We start from the raw sequence: 21,074 nt of genomic DNA, 5'->3' as shown, positions 1-21,074 counted from the left end.
GCCAGTGGCAATCCTGTACTGTGCTTAATATACCAACCAGTTCCTCTCCTCACTAACGCACTTCAGAGTGGAAAACCTTCATAAAGAAGAGACTGCCTTATGAGAGAAAGTTCAGAGCATTTAAGTGAAATATCCTGCTGACTGGCTGATTGCTGCATAATAGCATAACTGTAGGCTACTCTGTAACGCAGCACAGTACCTATGCACAAATCAGTGCAAAAACTACATTTAAGAGGTTGCTCAGTGACAGTTACAAGACTGCTTGCTTCTGGCCTTCTTTTACTGATTTATACATTAATAGCTTTATTAAGAAACGCTCACCCAGACAATTTTACACTCAGTTTCATTTGAGGAGAGGATTTACCAGGTCTACCACTGCCTTGTTTGCTTGTGTCATTAGCCATGTTTCCATTGAAGTCTGATTCGAAGTCGAATTTTGAAGCAAAACTTTTGATATGTTGCATTAAAAAAATGCGAATTAGGGACGTTTCAACTGGTTAAGCTCGAATAAACAAAGCTGCATTAACGCACTTTTGTCAGAAGATGTCAGTGTAATATATAGCTGTAGGCTAATCCATCAGTAAACAATAGAAGAAGAAGAGATTGAGCAAGAGAGAAAAAAACAATTTAGAAAAACAGGTTGCTAATCGGACAATTTGTCTCCCCATGAGAGAAAATGGAGATAAGTCTTCAGGAGATTAGATTAAATTGGGCAACTTATAATTATATAATTGTTTCCATCTCCCATTAAGCGCATTAACTATTTTTTGAAAAGACAAAAGCCACCTCAATCGAGCGTGAAAACTTTAATACACATTTTCCATCAAGCTTTTCTCATGTAAATCTTCAAAATGCACATCAAAATTTGTTGATGGAAACATAGCTTGGTGTTTTGATGGATTAGACCACCAACTCCCATGTTCTGTGTTTAAAATGAATGTTTTTGTCAATGGAGTCTGGTGGCTCTAAAGGGAGCACAGTTAACGCCTCACTTCCCCCCACGTCAACTTAAACAGGGCTGTCTGACAGCAAGGTACGACAGTGAAAGTATTCTAAATATAGCATGCACAAAAACTGATATTTATTTGAAATTTTTTGGTACTTTTTTAGGTGACTAAATTACGTTTTGCTGCATGCTAAGTGGTACTTAGCTTAGCTACCATGCCCGCACTGCATGCTTCTACAAACTAGGGCATGCAATCTACAGTAATTCAAACTATGCCCTTTAGTGTGATGGTTGTTTTATCAGGTAAATCTGTGAATATCTAAGGGTTTTTCAATTTTGAAGGTACTGACACGGTGGCCCATAAAGTTGGAATAAAACATTTTTTACCTTTTTTCATGAAATGATTGTGACAATGTGATTTATTCATGACAGATAAAAGTGTATATATATTCTCAAAAACCTTATTTATCAATCTTTCCAAACATATCCCAATGAAAATTAAACCACAATTAACAGAGGATTGTGCCTGAAAACCAAAAAATTATTCCAACTTTATGGGCAACCGTGTATTTGGTTGTTGAAAGCAATACAAACACCTGTCAACATCCGGGTTGAGGAGGTGGAGGCTGCAGTCACACACTTTCACACAGCATGGACAGGTCTGACAACATGGATTTACTCTGAAAGAAAAGACAGATAAGAAACAATGTGGAGCATTCAGTGTCAAACTGCTGTTGTGGAGAGAAAAATATACAGATTGATTTTACTAATTTAGTATCATTATCAAGCTGACCCTGGACCAGCATGGAGCTGGTGGCAGAAGAGAGGATGAGATGCAAACTGAGCAACTAATCTGTTGTCGTGCAGCAAGAGAGCAGCTTTAAGCAGTTGGCTGAGAACACAAGGTGGTTCATAAAGACTTTTTTTTTTAAAGTTGTGGCACTGAGAGTCTTGATGTTTTCAGGCAAGAAATCTATCAACATCTTCATTTCTGTCAATTTGAACTACCCATGTGACCATGTATGCCCTTGAGATCAAGACAAAGACAAGATTTTTTAAAATGTTTCTATTCACAGCTGAAAGAAAATCAAATCAAATCAAATCAAATCAATCAAAATTACTTTATTTATCCCCGAGGGGAAATTCAGTTAGTCTGGTAACTCTGGAAGAATGAGACAGTCTGAAGGCTGTAGGAGCGAAGGATCTTTTGTATCTCTCCGTCCTGCAACGGAGAGAGAGGAGCCATCCACTGCTGTTTTTTTGGTCAATAAAGGTTTTGTGTATTGGATGATCCGGGTATTTCAGGATGGCCTGGAACATCTTGACAGGTCATCTCTCCACCACCTCCTCCAGTGTGTCCAACCTGGCTCCAACCACAGAACCAGCTCTTTATACCAGTCTGTCCAACCGCCTTCATCTCTGTGTCTGATGCTGCCTCCCTAGCAGACTGCAGCATAAAACAACACACTACCACCACAGACTGATAAAACATCTGCAGCATCTTACTACAGATGTCCAGAGATCTGAGCTTCAAGAAGAAAAAGAGGCGGCTCTGCCCCTTTTTGTAGAGATCGTCTGTGTTTAGGGACCAGTCCAACTTATTATCCAGGTATACACCTAGATACTTAGAACTTGGCACCACTGGGGGTTGAAGGAGGGGCTTGAATCTGCGGAAATCTATGTCTCATTTCAATAGTCTTTGAGGTGTTCAGTAGGGGATAGTTCTTGTGACTCCAGTCATTCCCTATATCAATCCCTATATTCAGATTCCTGTCCATTCCTGATACACGCCACAATAGCAGTGTTATTCGAGTAGTCCTGGATGTGGCAGGACTCAGAGTTGTATTTGAAGTCCGCTGTGTACAGTGTGAACAGGAATGGAGCCAGAACAGTGCCTTGTGGAGCCCCTGTGCTGCTCATTAATGTCCCAGAAACACAGTTCCCCAACCTGACATACTGTGGTCTTCCTGTCAGGTAATCTGTGATCCAGGAGATGAAGGAAAGATCAACTCCCATCTCTGTGAGCTTGTTTTTGAGCAAGTTGGGTTGGATGGTGTTAAATGCGCCTGAAAAATCAAAGAACATGATTCTCACATAAGCAGCAGTTTCCTCCAGATGAGCAAGGGCACGGTGAAGCATGTAGAGGACAGAATCGTTCACTCCAGTGAGTTGTTTGTATGCAAACTGCAGGGGGTCGAGTCAGCTTCAGTGTCAGTGTCAGGCATTGAATGTTTTCAAGGTTAAATAAAACTGCTCAAAGTCTAAAGAAAACATTCATTCAAAAATAATTTTCATACTCAATTTACAATGATGTGGAGATGTATGAAACTTGAAACCTGTGAAAGATTTCAAGGTCAACGCACATTTATGTTAACAGATGGTTTCCACTCAACAGCAGTGATTACAGGAACCGTGACTACAAAATAAAAGTCCTCCTTGAAATACAGAAACTCCCAACCTATATTATGCACATGAAGAAAGTTAGCCGGAGCTTAAAATAAAATATAATAGCTTGTTGCTTATTGCTAATAGTGGTGGTAGACGTTTCAGCATCAAAATATACCTAAAGTATCAAAATTAAAAGTACTCCATTTGCCGAATGGACCCACTCAGATTGTAATTTATATTCCAAAATATATAATTGAATTAATATTACTGATGCATTTATGTAAGCAGCTTTTTATTGTTGTCAAGGTAGGGCTGATTTTAACTACTTAACATACTTTTATGTGGTTTAATTTATAAAAATGTTTATTCATTTTAAATCAATCATGTTTTTCATGTAAAATCTCGACCTGAAAAGTAACTAAAGCTGTTGGCTAAATGTAGTGGAGTAAAAAAAATATTTGCCTCTAAAATATAGTGGAGTAGAAGTATAAGCTATGTGGAAACTCAAGAAAAGTACAATACCTAAATAATGTAATTAAGTTAATCATTGAGTAAATGTACTTAGCGTGAATGCCAGAAGCACACTTGTTTAAAAAATAGAAAAAAATATATACATTCCTTGTCTTTGATTTCCACAGTTGAAATAGTCCTTCCATCTCATCGTCATCCCATTTAAAGACTCATTTTATGGAATTTAATCTATAATCATTGTGAAGCATTGCTTCAGGCTTTGTGAAGTGATTGTCGTTAATTTCACAATTACAATTACTCCATATGCCTCCAAGTGATGCATCAGCCGAGGTATCTTTCCCCCTATAATTATTATTATAGCGCAGCATGATTACAGAAAGCATGCTACTTCTTCATGCTGCCACTAACTATGCTTTCTAACAGACCCTTTTCTTTGGTTTTCCACTTTATTTATTTGAATTTGCAAATTGTGCAGAGTGAAATTATTTACTCAACTTAAATACTGTCCCTGAACATTTTATTCAGTGTTCAACGAAAACAGGGACATTAAAACAGAGCAGAAATCACAACACAAGCTGCAGCACTAAAGGAGAAGCTAAAAAGCATTAAAACACAAATGTGGTTCTGCATTAAAGCATAAAAAAAAATCATGGGTAAATAGAGTGCTCGTTCAGGTTTTACCATGCAAAAATAAAAGGCATCCCAGAGTGTGTGTGTGTGTATGTGTGTGTGTTTTGTCTCTTCCGTGTGGATATAGACATTTGTGCCATGAATCACACACTAATTCCGTTTTATTTGTGCTCCTTGTCTCAGGAAGCGTTTTTCCTTTTTAATAGGCCAGCCTCGAGTGTGTGTATGTGTGTGTGTGAGCATGCACTCAGTCATGTGTGTGTGCCCTGGAGGCAGAACGGTGAGTGCTATTAGACCTGGATATTGCAGCAGTAGCTCACGGGAGCTCAATACAATTCAATGCGTTTGTCATATATTTATCAAGAGCGGAGTCTAAATGTATAATGTAAATCACAACGAGCTTTAAGTCCCATTATCGAATGCAGCCTTGGGTCGATTCCTGTGCAATACATTTATTTCTGCAGCTCGTGCATTTTTTGTCTTACGTATGACAGAAAATATCCAGGGCAGAAATCGCTCTTACCTTCTTCAGAAGTACCTCTAACACTGCTATCGTACCTGCTGCTTCTGTGCTTCTTTATACAAAGACTTGCTCTGTAAATACATATTACCTACTAAATTATTCCTATTCCTATTGCTATTGTCTCAACGAATCACAGGGTAATTTCACCTTTCAGTTCCTCCTGAACAAGGCTGACTCAAAGTGTTTGTGTGTCCTCGCTTTACGGGGGATTATGTTTTTGATCTATTTCATGTGTGCATTAGTGTGTGGCTGCATATGCAAACACACTCACTGTGCTACAATATGTTTAAACAAGTGTTTTAAAGTGTACATCCACTTAAATCAGAATATATATAATACAGAAATAAAATATTTTCCCACTCCCTCTCTCTCTCTCTTAATGGTTTTCAGCCAGGCATGTTTGCTGCTTTTTGGTGTGATTTTGAGAAACAACTCTGAGATTTCTGCTTTATTTTTCAAGGTCTTTGTCTTTATAATAATGTAATCATTTCATTACTGCTGCTCACAACATTTAAAGGTCACATTTAAAGAAAAACTCAAAAGCAGTAGCGTTCCTATTTTTCATAATCATAATCTGCAGAACACACTGTCAACACTTCGTAGGGAGTATTTTTTTTAGAAGTAGTATTTCCTATGAAAACTGTTCACTGTAGTTTTGTCTGTGGATTACAAGGATGGGCACATTGATCAAAATATCGATACTACAGATGTCTTGTTGGTGTGTCAATTAGTCCTCTTTCCTTCTCTGTTGTGTAGCAGTTGCATTGTTAGTTAAAAATAAAACATTTATTTGCCATTCAAAGCTGTAAAGGCTGTATGGACAACAAGTCCTCCAACAGAAGAGGTCTTGTGTCAGTACCACGAATTACGGCACGTAGGTACGTATCGTGGCTCGCGTTTCACGGCACATATTAAGGTATCACGGAGCGGCTCGTTGTACAACGGTGCATTCCAAAAATAGCACACTCGTACGGTCCGTGGTTGTAAAAAAAGGCAGAAGTTTCTGTGGATTTATGTTGTAAAACCACTGACCTTAGGTTTAGGGCAAAAAAATTCTGGTAAGGCGTTATAAAATACAATTTAAACAGTAAATAAATGTATGTACATGCTGGAAATGAAGTAGTTACAAGGGTCACATATAAAGAAACGTAAGTTGCGTTAAAAAAACGTGATTCACATAACTTACGTAAAGAACGTAACTTAAATTAAAAATGGTTTACTTTACACGTGATGTGAATCCCGCTCTACAGGGTGAAAGTCCGTTGCTTGTTTGACCCATCCACCACCCCATCCTCCAACTGAATGTGGGAATTTTTAAACGTCACTTGGCTGTCAATCACTATTACGTCAGCAAGAGTCGCTGCCTGTACACACAACCTATACTGATGTTTTGACAGGAGGACAGGCTGGTATGGAACAGCCATCTTTGCAATATGTTTTCAAAAACATTGAGTTTTGACATCATGACAAGATACTCAACCTCAACAAAAGATTGTTTCCTGTTTATCAGAGATTATTCTGACTCACTGGATGTATACTGCAATTAGTCAACATGCTATATCCCTGCAATTCTGTTGTCTTTGCTATCTTTTATGCAGGGACACCGTCACTAGGGCTTAATGCCGCCAAAAATGATTCTGATTAGTTTAAAGTACTACAAACATTTTTTCCCTTGTAGCGGCACCATAAAGGGAACAGCCAATCTATTCCCAGGTACGTCCGGCTAATCAAAACTAATCAGAGATCAGAAGTTGCATGCCAGCATGCATGGATTATATTTTTGTAGAATACAGCCATATCCTTGAGCTGCACAGCCCATTCAACCACATAAACATGATGTTTTTATTACAATTAATACAAAGTAATGATTGAACCCTGGAGCTGTCCAGGCCCTGTGGTGCTGATTAGGCTGCTGTTAATGACAGTGATCTTAAAGGCTGAAATCAGCTTTGATGAAATGATCCAGACACTCATTCTCTAACTGTCTTGTTTACTCGAGAAGCGACCTAAATTAACCCTGAGAAAACAAGCTTTGTTATCAACATAATAAGATCATTTAATTTAATAACTTGTGATCTCGAGATAACTGCATAAAAATGAATATTTGCAAGCGTGGCACTTTTTTCTCGTCTTTCGTAGTCTTGCATTTTAACATGCACGTGATTAACCCTCATGCATCATCATGGATGTTTTGTTTCCTTCCATTTTGGCTGTGTTAGTGCAAATGGCACAATTTTCTGTAAGAAAGTCTCTCTCTTGACAATTCTTTTTCTAATCAATCAATATCTCACTGTGAAAAAATGTATTACCCTCTTAAGTCATTAAGGATAAAAATGTCCACTTCCAAAAACCTTTTATAAAAACCTTACAAATTAATGTATGTTTCTGCTTTTTTTTTGCATAAATCTGTTAAACAACTTCAGCCCTGCTGAAAACCACCAAATATTAAATCACTTTGAGGATTTTAACTTGAAATACTAGTTTGACTACTTGATGTCAGTATTGTTATTCAGGAAAAAAACAAAAAAAGAGGGTAGTAAATTAAACTAATGCCTGAGGATTAAGAGAATAAAGAAAATAAATACTTACTGTTCATCAAGTTATTCAGTGGTAATAATATTTGATAATTTAAAAGGAGTCAGAAATTGCCTAGAAATGATGCATTCACCCCTACACAATATAATGTTAAATGTTTTTAATAATAAAGCTGATATCACTGATCTGCCTCTAATATAGCCAAATTTTATGGTATCACTCATTTATATTGGATTGCCAAAGACATTGTTTCGGGGCAGTCTTTGATGGTGAATTATCTAAATGTATTTTTTTAATTTAGTGTGCACCACAAACACATTATTTACCTCTGTTGTATTGCAGTTGCAGCAGAAACGGACTAACATCTTAAAATGTGGAAAAATGAAACCAAAACAGCATCTGCATGGGTAGATACAAGTACAGAAAAAATATGTTTTCCTTTTTTTGTAATTTGGTGAGACAACCCTGATATTTCTGCATTAACGTGAGCTGTGTGAGTCTCTGTGTGTCTCACTTTGGGGTCTGTGCTACGACGCTTAGACAGACTATGTTCTTACTCTAATTTAGACAAAGTAAACCGGGACAGATTATTTCCAAAGTTAGGAAAAAATGGGGCAGGGCGTTTACAACCCGAGTCTTTCATGATGTAATGAAAGAGGCAGGACAGGACGTATGAGGAAAGAGAACAGAGTGGTTGGAGCAAGTGTAAGAAAGAAAAGGCAGAAAAGAACAATAGACAAACGAGTGAGATACTGAGAATAGAGGAAGACTGAGAGTAGAGACAGAGTGAGATGAGACGGATCAGAGAAATGTATAAACTTAGCAGAAGTTCAAGGAGAAAAGGCAACAGAGCGAGACAGAAGAAAACAAATACAGTACATATACGTGATAGCAGGGAGAAAGTAAGTGAAAGGAATAAGCAGCGAACAGAAAAATGGAGACACAGACAGAGAGGGTGAAAGAGATGTAGAAAAGAGGATATTGATTGGTTAAAAATGCATGAGGTGTCTGGTGCGCAGCTCCTCATTTCTAATGCCCTGTGACCAGACAGTCTGAAGCATCATCTCCCCGAATAACTGTGTTGAAAAGCTGTTTTTCTATCATTGGCTTTCAGTCAGGCAGTCAGTAAATCAGTCGCTCAGTCACTCAGACAGGCAAATGGAAACACAGTCAGGCATCTCCTTCGTTTGTCAGCTTCTTACACAATCAGTCAGTAGATAAATTAGTCGCACCATCATATGTTTTAGAGGCATCATATTTTGCATTCAGCTTTGCTATTAATGTCATTTTACTTTTATTAGCTTTGGTCGAAATGTCTCACTTAGCCTATATATCTTCTCTGAAAAGCATCTTGTAACATTGTTTAACCTCTTAAAACACAACAGCCTTGCATACTGATGTATCTTTTTTTCACAATGTTGCCATCTTTCTTTATTGTGTCACCATGCAAACATTTGCTTGTAGCACAAAAACAATTACATCCGAGACTAATGACAATGTTATTAGTTTTGCATGTCTAACAGTTTGGACAGAGAAAAAATCAAAAACTGTATTTTTAGTCAAAATTTAGTTCAGACCAGTTGTGAATGTTTATACTGCACTTTCTGTGCCAAACAAATGTATAATTACAAAGACATTAGCTTAAAACATATGAAAAGTCAACGCAAGATAGCCAAATTTAAGTTAAATCTTGCTAGTGAAATAGCCAATGCTAGCCGTGGCTTAAGCTAGATTTACTTCTTTTTATTTTACCAACTAGCTAATTCAAATATGGCAATTTTGTTGAAAAATATATCCTGGTAATTTAGTTGATTATATCACATACATGAGGCATAAGCTAAATGTAGTCACAGTAAGTAAAATTAGCTAAACTAGCCATGCTAAAAGTTAGGCTAACTAGCTTAGCTAGACAGAGTAACTGTAACTGACATCTCAGCTTTGCCATTAGTGAAATTCACAATGTGGTTTTCTTGAGCCACTTTTGAATCACATATTTAAATGTATTAATTTGTAAGTTGATAAATTCCCAAATAATTTGATGTAAGCGTGATTTTTAACTAATGATTATGATGCTGTTTGCTAATAAATGTTTCCCCCTCATACTCAGTCATCAGTCTATGCCAATTATTTATTTTTGTAGAATAATCAGTCCAACATAATAAATGTAGCAAAAATGACATCATATTACTAAAATGGTAAGTGTCCTCATTGTTATTTCCTCTGGTTAATATTCAGTCAGTCAGTGTAATTGTTCTTCCTGACACTGTGACTTTAATTTCCACTCCCTCCTGCTCTCTGCTGTCTTTCCATCTGTCCAGACTGCCTCTGCCAATACTGTGTTTGCAAGTGTGTGTGTGTGCATGTGTGTGCATGTGTGTTTACTGTATACTTCCCGGTACGTTTCCAGGTCTGTGAACTTGCATCAAGAAGACACAGCATGGTTTGGCGACATCGACCAGCGAGTGCCAGTGTGACGGAAAGAGCCGCACGACCAGCAGATCAGAGTGGAGATGAGAGGAATATCACTTCCTGGCTGAGCCACAAAGCCAAAATGACTGCAGAAGGCACACGGGCCGCTCAGGTACACACTGGATACATCCACCTGGCCTGCACTCCCATCAGTCTGTCTTTCCTGTGAAGAGATGTTCACAGCCAAATATGTTTGTTAAAGCTGGCATTAAAAATAACATCAAGAGCCAACACAAATGTAAAATAGGCTTTTTAGATTTAGGCGGCCAGAAATCTCTGAATGTGTGTATTTAGTCCAAGACAGTTATGTCTCTTATGTCTTTGAAGTCAAATATAGAAATTAATTTGTAAAAATGCTTAAAACAATTTTTTATTGTGAGGCATCATAACAAAACATGTTACTGCCATGCTTTTATTTCCATATAGATAGGAAACGAAATTAGGTATTTTTGTAGGCCAACCATGGAAGTAGCATCACCACGGGGTCTGTTGAGAATTACTTAATTCATTCATTTTAGCATTGGATTTTGGATCATTGCAGAAAGTAAGCTCCGTGGCAAACACACGTTTCTGATGCTTACGCGTTTTGTTCAGATGAATAATCTTCACAAAAGAACACCACTTATACAATGTTTGAAGTGCCAATGCCGACAGAAGTAAAAAGCTAATATTAGGCTACAGCGAACTACACCACAGTCCCATGACTTCAACTACTGTTACGATTCAGACTCCATCTCATCTCTGACAAGCTAACCAACAGTTTTGACAAGCTAGCAACTGTATCCTAATAAATTATTTATTAAACTAATCTCCAATCTACAAGAGTTTGAAAGAGCACTGAAAAACATGACTAGAGGCTGTAAGGCAACTAGTGAAAGAGTTCCTGTCCGTGTTTGAGAGGAGAGACCCCAGGGTGCTAAAATGCTAACTTACTTCCTGGTTTAAGTACTCATTCCTGTGGCGCCCAATTAACAAACATGATGTCAGACATAGGATGAACAAAGAAAATGTACATCTCAAATTAAAAGGATAATTGATAAATAACAGAAAACAGTAACATATTGTTACTGTAGTGCCCCGGTGGTGGAACGAGCTTCCAAACTCCATATGAGCTGCTGAATCCCTGTCAATTTTCAAAAAGAGGCTGAAGACCCAGCTCTTTACTGATCATCTTCACACATAATTGGCACACTTAATAAAATTAAATAAAATAAAAATAATTGCACCATTTGCACTCCCTACTCAAAAGCACTTACGTCCTAAAAGCACTTAGTATGTCCTAATAGGACTCAACTTAGTCCATGCTACTTATTCTTGATTATTCTTGTGTTGTTTCTTGACTTCATCCTTGCTTGTGTTTTATTATCTCTCAAATGCACGTTGCTTTGGTTAAAAGCGTCTGCTAAATGACATTGTAGATTTTACATTGTAGATAACTATAATACATTTATTAAATAATGATAAAAAAAAAATATTTGCAATAGGTTTTTGCCTATATATCAGTGAGAAAATAGAAGTCTTCTCACCCATGGCCAGCCTCACATTTAATAAATGTGTTCAAATGAAACATGACATTAATTTGACAGATGTTCTTGCAGTAAAGCAACTTCATTTTTGAGCAATTTCAGATTCAGAGTCTCACACAGAAAACCTCTGAATATAGGACTGTCAAGTACAAAGTGTCTTCAGAAATCAACTATAATTTTATTTTTTTTATATACATAAAGTGGTAATCAATGTGCCGGATTCAGATAAAAAATTTGCATTTATTTCCTATTCTATTCTATTGAATTCTATACTAACACAGTGTCACCCTAAGACGGATATAAAAAGCCCCAGGCCCGTTGGATTTAGCAGATTTCATGCTAATACACACATCAGCTCCACTGGTTGACATAATTATCTGAAACAGCAAGAAATTTTTCCTGGCCAGCACACGCAGCATACAAACTGTGTGCTTGTGTGTGTGTGTGTGTGTGTGTGTGTGTGTGTGTGTGTGTCCTATCCCATCAGTAGTATAGCTGTGGGCTGGTTTACATTTGCATAATGAAGTCAATAATACTGGTCTCCTGGGAGGGAGCATGGTGACATTATTACTAATTTAATAATAAGAGCTGAGTGTGTGCATATGTGTGTGTGTTTGGGGAGGTAGAGAAACAAAGATGGAGTGTGATGTGGAGAGAGATGGAGATAGATAAGTGCAGGAGGTGAACAGAGAAAAGGAAGAGACATGGGAAGATTTCAGTGGAAGTAGAACAGGAAGGATCAAAGAAAGGAGGTGAAGGTAAAGAAAGACAGAGATGGAGTGGACTACGGGGTGAGGGTGAAAGGAGGACATGAAGTTAGAAGCGGAGAGAAGGTGTAGAGGGAGTCGGGGGGAGGTACAAGGTGAGAGACAACAGGAAGACAAAACAGGAGGGCAGGAGAAGGAGTCAGGCAGTAGTGAAGAAGAAGAAGAGTCTTGCAGGGAGACAGAGATGTACGGTTGATGTGTGACTGTTGTGTTCTTCACTTCTCTTTTAATCACGGACTCGCTGCCCTCGCTGTCCTCTGCCGGTTCAGAGCCTGCAGCTGCCTGCATGTCTCAAACAGGTAGCTGCTCCCCCTTGGCAGCATTACTGACACAGAGCAGGAGCCAAAATACATGTGTTATTGAAAGCCACGCAGACAGGATGCACTCTTAGTCTTTTTAAGCCAGCAGTGGAAGAAGTATTCACATCTAAAGGCTCTATGAGCAACTTTGAACTGGTTATGAAACACTCTCAGTTTAATATTGATGCCTCTATATGACCTACATAAGCTCACCATCCTCAAGTGACAGACAGAGTTACAGAACTCAAAAAATCCCCCGGTATAACAACATTTCATGAGGTTAAAAAAAACAGCCCTGTATATACAGTCATGGAAAAAAATTATGAGACCATTGTTTTCTTCAATTTCGTGTTCATTTTAATGCCTGGTACAACAAAAGGTACTTTTGTTTGGACAAATATACCATGGTTTTCTTGATAATGCTTTTGGTTAATATCAAGAAAACTATGAAAAATGGCTAGATATCAGCTCTTAAATTCATCTCTTATGAGCTATTTTTGTTGTTATCATTATATTGTTGTACCAGGCATTAAAATGAACAAGCAATTGAAGAAAACAAGGGTGGTCTAATAATCTTTTCCATGACTGTATATAGCTTAAAGTGACGATGTGTTTTCCAGCGGATCCAAGTGGGGTTTTTAGCTTAAACCCCTTTTTTAGTGGCGTTCATTTAGCTTATGTGGGACATTTTAGGGTTATATTTGAATGAATAGTATTTCTTTTGGTGAGATGTACAGTACAGTCAAAAGTTTAGACACACCACCTCGTTCAATGTTTTTTTTTTACATTGTGGATTAATATTAAATACTTCAAAACTATGATGGAACACATATGGAATTATAAAGTAAACAAAAAAATGTTAAACAAACCAGAATATGTTTTAGATTTTAGATTCTTCAAAGTAGCCACCTTTTATAAGGATAATAAGCAAAAAATATATAATTATATTAAATTATTATATGTACAGAATTTAAAGCCCTTTGAGGCAAATTTGTGATTCTGCACTGCAAAAAAGCCAACTTGTATTTTTTGGCCTAAAACAGTGATTTAATTTGGTAAAACTTGGAAATATAAATTACTGACATTTAGGGCAATAATGTAAGTTAGCACAACCAAGGAAGCCAGTTGTATGCTCAAAAACAAGTTTGTGAGTTGTTGTTACTTATATCTTTAAGTTGGGGTTCAAAACAAGTGACAATAGTTCTGCTAACTCTTATTTCTTTGTTGTGAAATTTGGTCATTAGCGAAAGCTAGCGGCTAACTGATGCTAGCGGCTAACTGATGCTAGCGGAGCTGCTTGTTACAGCTACAAGAGTAGCCATTAGCGTATCAATGCTAACTCAAAATTGTGGTCGCAACATTAGCTGACATTCATAGCGGCTTTACAATCGTGCCAGAGAAATTCAGAGTTGAGCAAACTCAAAAACAAAACTTAAAATAGTTAGTTTAATTGTCCAACTTAAAATTTTATCGAAGTTTGTTGCCTTGAAATTTTGAGTTCACCCAACTTTTCTTTTTTTGCAGTGTGGGCTATATACATTAAACTGAATTAAATGTAACATAATCTATTAAATAGTAGCTAAGTCTGTCAATTAAAGTAGAAAGTACAAAATGTGCATCTGACAGTGTAGAAAACTTGTAATTGAACAGCTTGTTCTATAGCATTCAACCTAATTTAATAAGAGAAGACAAAAAAGATCTCATTATGAAGTGAGACTTCCCTATAGACTCTCATGTAATTATATTCACATGTTATGGAACACACGCAGCAGATAATTAATGATTTGCCATATTTGTGCCCTTCTCATGTCTCTGTGAAGACGACACACCTCGGCTTATTGCCTCTTCTGTTTGTTTTTTTTCATTTCAAGGTCATAGCAGGAAAAGCACAGGTGCAACTAATAACTTTAACGATGGCTATTTTCCATTTAAAGGCTGTTCACAGGTGTTTGCACTTATTCTGCTTAATTAGAGCCCCGCTGAGGCTGAAGTTGGTATGGAGCTCTGACAGAATTAAAAGGGTGTAAACGAACTTCATGAGGCGAAAAGAAAGGTTTAATGTCTCCAACCCAAGTTACACAAAAACATTTTCTAACTGTTGGTAATGTATCAAATGAATGCATGTTTTTCCACAGCTTTCACTTCTCAGATTTTACATTATCAGGTGTGTCAGGTGTGTAGTGTTTGACATCATGCACTTGTAATAGGCTTCACATGAAATACAAGCCTCTCATTAATTTGATCTATAAATAAAATTTCACTTACACTTTCACTGACACCTCTATAGTGAAATCATTGTCAGCTGAGTTATTACAGAGAGCTTTACATTCTGCTGCTTGAATTGAATATTTCCATGGGATTTATGTGAATAAAAAATAAGGACACAGATAATGGGCTAACTAATGACAGCACAACTTACTGCACTAAGCCTATAAGTTATAGAAACTGTAGTTGTTTCAGTACAAAGATATGTCTATTTTTACCAGTGGTGGAATGTAACTAAGTACGTTTACTAAAGTACTAATTAAGTACAATTTTGAAGTATGTGTACTTTTCTCTTTACTCCACTACATTTAGCTGACAGCTTTAATTACTTTTCAGGTCAAGATATAACATTAAAAACATTTAAAGTGATTACCCATGTTTGTTAATTAAACCACATAACAGTATATTAAGTAGTTAAAATAAGCCCTACCTGGACAGTAAAATGCTGCTTACATAAATGTTACAATTATAATGGCACAATAACATATTTGGAATATACATAACAACCTGAGTGGGTCCATTTTGATACTTTGAGTACAATTTGATGCTGATACTTTTGTACTTTTATTTGATTACGTTTTGAATGCAGGACTTTTACTTGATGTGGAGTAATTTCACAGTGTGGTATCAGTACTTTTTACTGCAGTAAGGGATCTGAATAATTCTTCCAACACTGATTTTTACACATGGACAGGAATATAGGTTTCTAATAAATGAAGGCTCTAACAATTCACTTTATCCTAATCCACTGTTGTAGTGTGATTTGTGTATTTGTCTTAAATAACAATTCCAAAGACAAGAATTTAAGAAACTGTAAGATACTGTTTTCAAACCATTTTCCCACCAATCTACACTGGCAGGGAGTCAAACCCAAAGTCAAAGGTTTGATGGCCCCATGACTTCCAAATTGAACTAAGCAGCCAGTTGAGAAAATATCCTTCCATACTCTCTTTAATGTTAACGTGAAGCCACATGGACGTTAAGCAAGAAAGATGTAAGGCTGACCAATCATAGCGTCACAGGGCGGATCTAGTTCGGAACTGCATAATAACGTGATACATCAGCATAAAAAATATAAAAGTCAACAGTAGTGTCTGCAATTGGAATTTAGGGGTGGGCGATATGGCCCTAAAAGGATAATCACGATATTTTCATGTTTTTTCTGCGACAACAATAGTCTTGACGATATTACAAAATACTGAAAAATATAGAATATATGATTTTTCCCCTGGCGCAGCAATATGCAGCCCACTGCTCCTTGCATGGTGCTTTCACTTGTGTGTAAAAAAGGATGGGTTAAATACAGATATTGAATTGTGGGATTAATGAAAGTAATTCAATCTTAAATCTTAACAGTTGCCAAAAAATATTACTCTTGACTCCTCCCAGGGAAAAAATGTGTACATTTTTAAGTACAATGTGATAAATCTCGTCCATTTTGAGAGCTAAATGTTAGCAAACACGTCAAATTACATTTTCGACAGTCAACAGGGCTTTCCACAAGGACATGGAGTAACCAGACAGTGGAACCCCCTGGAGAAATTATTTTTCTTCATAAAAGCCCAAATTTGATGGCCTCTCACACATTCTAATGCCACTATTCCATCATATACACTGAACTTACCATTGTGTATTTTAATGAAATATTGTAAAGGAGAATAAAGGTTCTTGTATGTTTAATTTAAGGCATCTTATTTTGACAGTCTTCTTGTAAATTCTGTGGTGTGGCTCTTATTTGGAAAGCTGCATTGTTTAGTGACAGGAAGTAGCTTTCTGTGATTAATACAACTTTAATTGTTAGCTAATGTTAGCTCACAGCCAATGAATGGCACAATGCAACAGTTTGTTTGGACCTCGGACAGGTTGATAGTATTTAGTTTGGCGCGCACAGACGCACAAGGAGAGATCATGTGGGGACAGGACTGATACAGACCGGTATGCACGGCAGATCTGTAAATTCAGTGCGTGTGTGCAAGTGTGTGAATGTGCAAGCATGTTTTTGAGGAGGACAGAGAGGTGGGTCTGGGTTTTGACTGACTGACGGGTGACAGACACTTTGCTGAGCAAGGGCAACACAACGCTGAATAACTTTATATTATGAATAGTGTAGATATACTTTCAGTAGCTTGAAATGTGACGTTAGCGCAGCACATAAGACTCTGGTGGGACCGCCACAGGTAGTTAATGGGCAACCCTTACACCACTACGTCAAGAAGGTGGAATGTGCCAATATCATGATATGCATTTTTACCCATAAAAAAATTATACCGGTTTTATCGTTAACAATACGATATGGCACACCCCTATTGGAATTACTTTCAACTGAATAAATAGTCCCTGTAACACTGTGGTCTATGGAAACCAACTGTACCCAACCCCCAGCCTCAATGAATTCCAGCTTCTGCTCCTCACAAACCAAGTTTAACACCTACATGCACCTTGGTCGCCATGAGGTAAAAGCATAGCGACAAAACAGCTTCCCGTGTTTTCTATTAACCCAACAGTCTGCGGACACCAGTCCGTACATGTTCAGAAGGGTTCATACTGCATCATGCCTGTAGAAAAATCAATGATTTGACTGATCAAAAAAGCTTTTAGTGGACTCAGACCTTTGGACAAACAGTAATTGGGGTCTTGCGGGTGAGACCTAAGGTCAGTGACATACATGGTTAACATGAAAACCTTCAAGCTTTCTGAAAGACAGGGAGGAAGTGAGAAGTTGGAGTCAACTTACAGGTTTGGAAGTGAAGAAGTGGTGCTGGATGTGTGACAGTTCTCCTCTGGGGCTGTTGGAGCAGCTTATTGGTCCCGATCGAACCCAGCTGTGTCTCCCAGCTGCCACAGGTGTTTGTTCATCGTCCGCAGTTCTGAACGGGCATCGGCAGGACCGGATATCTCTGGCGCTGTCCGAGGTTCTGAACCACAGCCAGGGCCCGAGGAGCTGTGAAGTTCTCTGGGCTGAGGCTTTCAAAGAGACAGAAATATCCTTCAGTTTTGCTCAGAAACCCTGAAAATCTCACAGCTAGCAGGACGTTTCTGAGCGTTAACTCTTCAATATCTGGAGATACAGATGTAGAGGAGAATAATTCAGGATGCATCTCTCTGTCGAACCAACACACACAGACACAGACACACACACACACACACACACACTGTAGTGCAGACACAAGCGTTGTTCTTGTTGATTGCTGTTAGTTTCATCACCATTACTTTGGATGGTTGGTTTCATCAGAACATCTCTCTCTGGCGTGCGGATTTGTATGTGTGTATAGCTGTTATCTGACAAAAAACAAATGAAATGACAGATAAATAACTGAAAATCCAAATGAGGCCAACAGTAAACATTTATTAGGTGGCTGAGCCAAGTAATCAGCACCTCGACTGAATGAACATCAGAGCAACTGGGAACTGTCTCATTATTTCGTCTTTCTTTGGCTGATATCGTTTTTGAACAGGGAAAATAACCTTTCAGTGTTTCTCAGGGAGGCTTGCAGTTTGAACACACTATTATGCAGCAGTACAGATATATGTTTTGTTTAATTTTATGGCTGAAGATTAAATATTTTTATTTCTTTTGGAAGGCAAAGAGGGGTCAATGAATGTATTTATGTCGTCTTTTCCTTGTATGATTAAATGTAAAAGTATGTACTTGCCCCTGAGTTCACGATGATTCATCAAAAATGTTGTAAAGAACAAAAAGGGATTTAGAAATAAATACTCAAAAATGATATAATTGGTGTTGGACAAAAGATCATAGAAAAGCAAGATTTTTCAGTTCAATTTAATTTATGCAGCCCAATATCACAAATCTTAAATTTGCCTCTTGGAGCTTTACAATCTGTAGAGCATTCTACACCCCAAGGCCTTTCACCCCGACCTTGGATAAGGAAAAACTTGAAAAATGTATCTTTAATTTCACCTTCCCCACCTTAATTTCATTAAGTAAAGATAAATGCGTGACATAAAGTATAAAATAAAAATGTTCCTTTTCTCTAATGGGAAATGTTTGTTGTTTCATGCCGAGTTTGGCTTGGTTTTGTGGAGCCAGAGAGGGAGGAGCTGGGGAGGAGCGAGGCGGTGGATCTGACTGAGAACCTGAGGACACTGTTCTCAGCCAACTAAACCAGCCACCTGACTATATCTGGCTCCCGGTTATGCCAAATGAAGTTGCTGCTAACAAAGTTAGTCTTCATAAAATAATAAAGCCAAAAACAAGTATACCCTGCTTGATCATCTATTTTACTCTGAATGAGCCTGTACAAAATGAACACAACCAAATGAACATCATGCTGTATTAAAGATGATTTAAAACTAGTGATAAAGACCTTAAACTTATTAAGAAAATGTTTACTTAGATAGTAAATCAAGTCACAAGTGAAGGTTTTTCTCATTGACTTCTATACAATCAGACTTCTTATTGCAGGTTTAAGGTATTAGCTTAATTTTTCAGGAAATAAATAAACATTAATTCATTTATAAACCTTAAATGAATTAATGGTAGACCCTGGACAGGTTGCCAGACTGTCACAGGGCTGACACACAGAGACAGACAACCATTCATGCTCTCATTCACTCCTACGGGCAATTTAGAGTCACCAATTAAACCTAAGCTGCATGTCTTTGGACTGTGGGAGGAAGCTGGAGGACCCAGAGAACCCACGCTGACACAGGGAGAACATACAAACTCCACACAGAAGAGCTACAAGCTGGATTCATGAGGAAATAAAAAAGAAAGTAAAAAGTAGGTGACATTACATTGATCCATTTAATGGCATATCAATTTATCTATCCATTTATTTATTTTGTTATTTTGGCAGATTTTCTCATCCATATCTACCACCATATTAAGATTGAAATAACGGAACATGCTTTTAAATTCTTCATTATTTGTCTCTGTGAGATGCTGATGTTGAAACTAGTTGTACCAATTCTGTCATAACAAATCACATACTGTTGTACTGTAGTCATCAGAGATATGTGGGTGTGTTGTAGGGTTGTTTGTTTTTTGGAAGTCAAAGTAAATATTAATAATACTGTCAAGGGTTTTGCTCTTAAAAAAGTACGATGAAAAGTTCAGCCCCCTCCGCACCCCAGTAATTCACATACAGTCCCTAACTTTTAATTGTGTATGGTCTTACAGAAGTTAGGACCTGAATTTTGTGTCTATGTGTGTGTGTGTGTGTGTGTGTTGTGTCCTCCAGCCCTCAGCCCCCTCTGTGCGCCCTACATATAAAGCAGTCCAATCCAATGTTAACACCAGCTGCTGTCTGTGTCTCTAATTATAGCCTCGGCAGCGCAGGCTCCCAGGGCAAGACTGGGGGTCAGGTTACTCCTTCCCACTGCACACTCAACCCTCGTTTAAACTGGGCCTCGAAAAAAAAAACAGGTTCTGACAGGGCTTAAGAACTCACACGGGGCTCAACTAGATATTTATTCACTTATTTACTCTTCGCTGTGACCTCTGTTTGACAAGCGGGGGCACTTAGGAAGAAAAGTGTTTCCTCTGGAGGAAACATTGGAACGGTTGGGAGATTTAGAAGTTTAAGGCTCTGAGTGCTTTAGTTTCTAAGTTGTTTGCTGAGGGCACACATTAAATATGTTTGGTTCTGATGTTGTGCTCATTTATGGTACTTAAACATGTAATAAATTAAACTAAATCAATGATAGCGCTCCTTTACAGGTGTAAGGGGACTGGCTGGTGGACAGGTGAGCACAGGTGAGGTAATGGGCTTCTCAAAGGAGGAATCATCAGCTGTTAGCTTCCTCCTACTGCCTCCATCATTATAACATGATTAATAAGCTCAGTGTTTTCAAGAGTCGCAGCACAGGAGACTTTCAGACCTTTATCTCTTCACTTTATTCTTTTCTCCTCTCCATCCCTTGATCTTTTGCTCTTTTAACCCTGTTTTCTTCTCCACTGTCCCTGCACACCCCCTTCCTCTCTCTTCTCTTCCTCTATCTCTCTATTTTGGACCCTCAGAGGGGGCAGGGTGACTCTCAGTAGGTCAGCCCTTCTGCCTGCTCCACTCTTTCTGTCTCTCTCGCTCTCTCTCAACCGGCTACAAACTAAAACTTTGATTAAACAATTTCCTGGACCTTGAAGAAGAACTTTTCAAGAGAAGAAATTATCAAGAATGAGATAAAAAAACAACAACAAAGACCAAGTGTTGACTGGATTTCCTGCCATTTTCTCCCGTGGGGAGGGTTTCAGTGTATTTTTAGACCCGCTGTGATCCAGCTTAACTACAATTGCTG

Source organism: Centropristis striata, chromosome 18, assembly GCF_030273125.1.
Source record: "Centropristis striata isolate RG_2023a ecotype Rhode Island chromosome 18, C.striata_1.0, whole genome shotgun sequence".
Classification (NCBI taxonomy): domain Eukaryota; kingdom Metazoa; phylum Chordata; class Actinopteri; order Perciformes; family Serranidae; genus Centropristis; species Centropristis striata.
Note: the sequence above shows the minus strand (reverse complement) of the source record.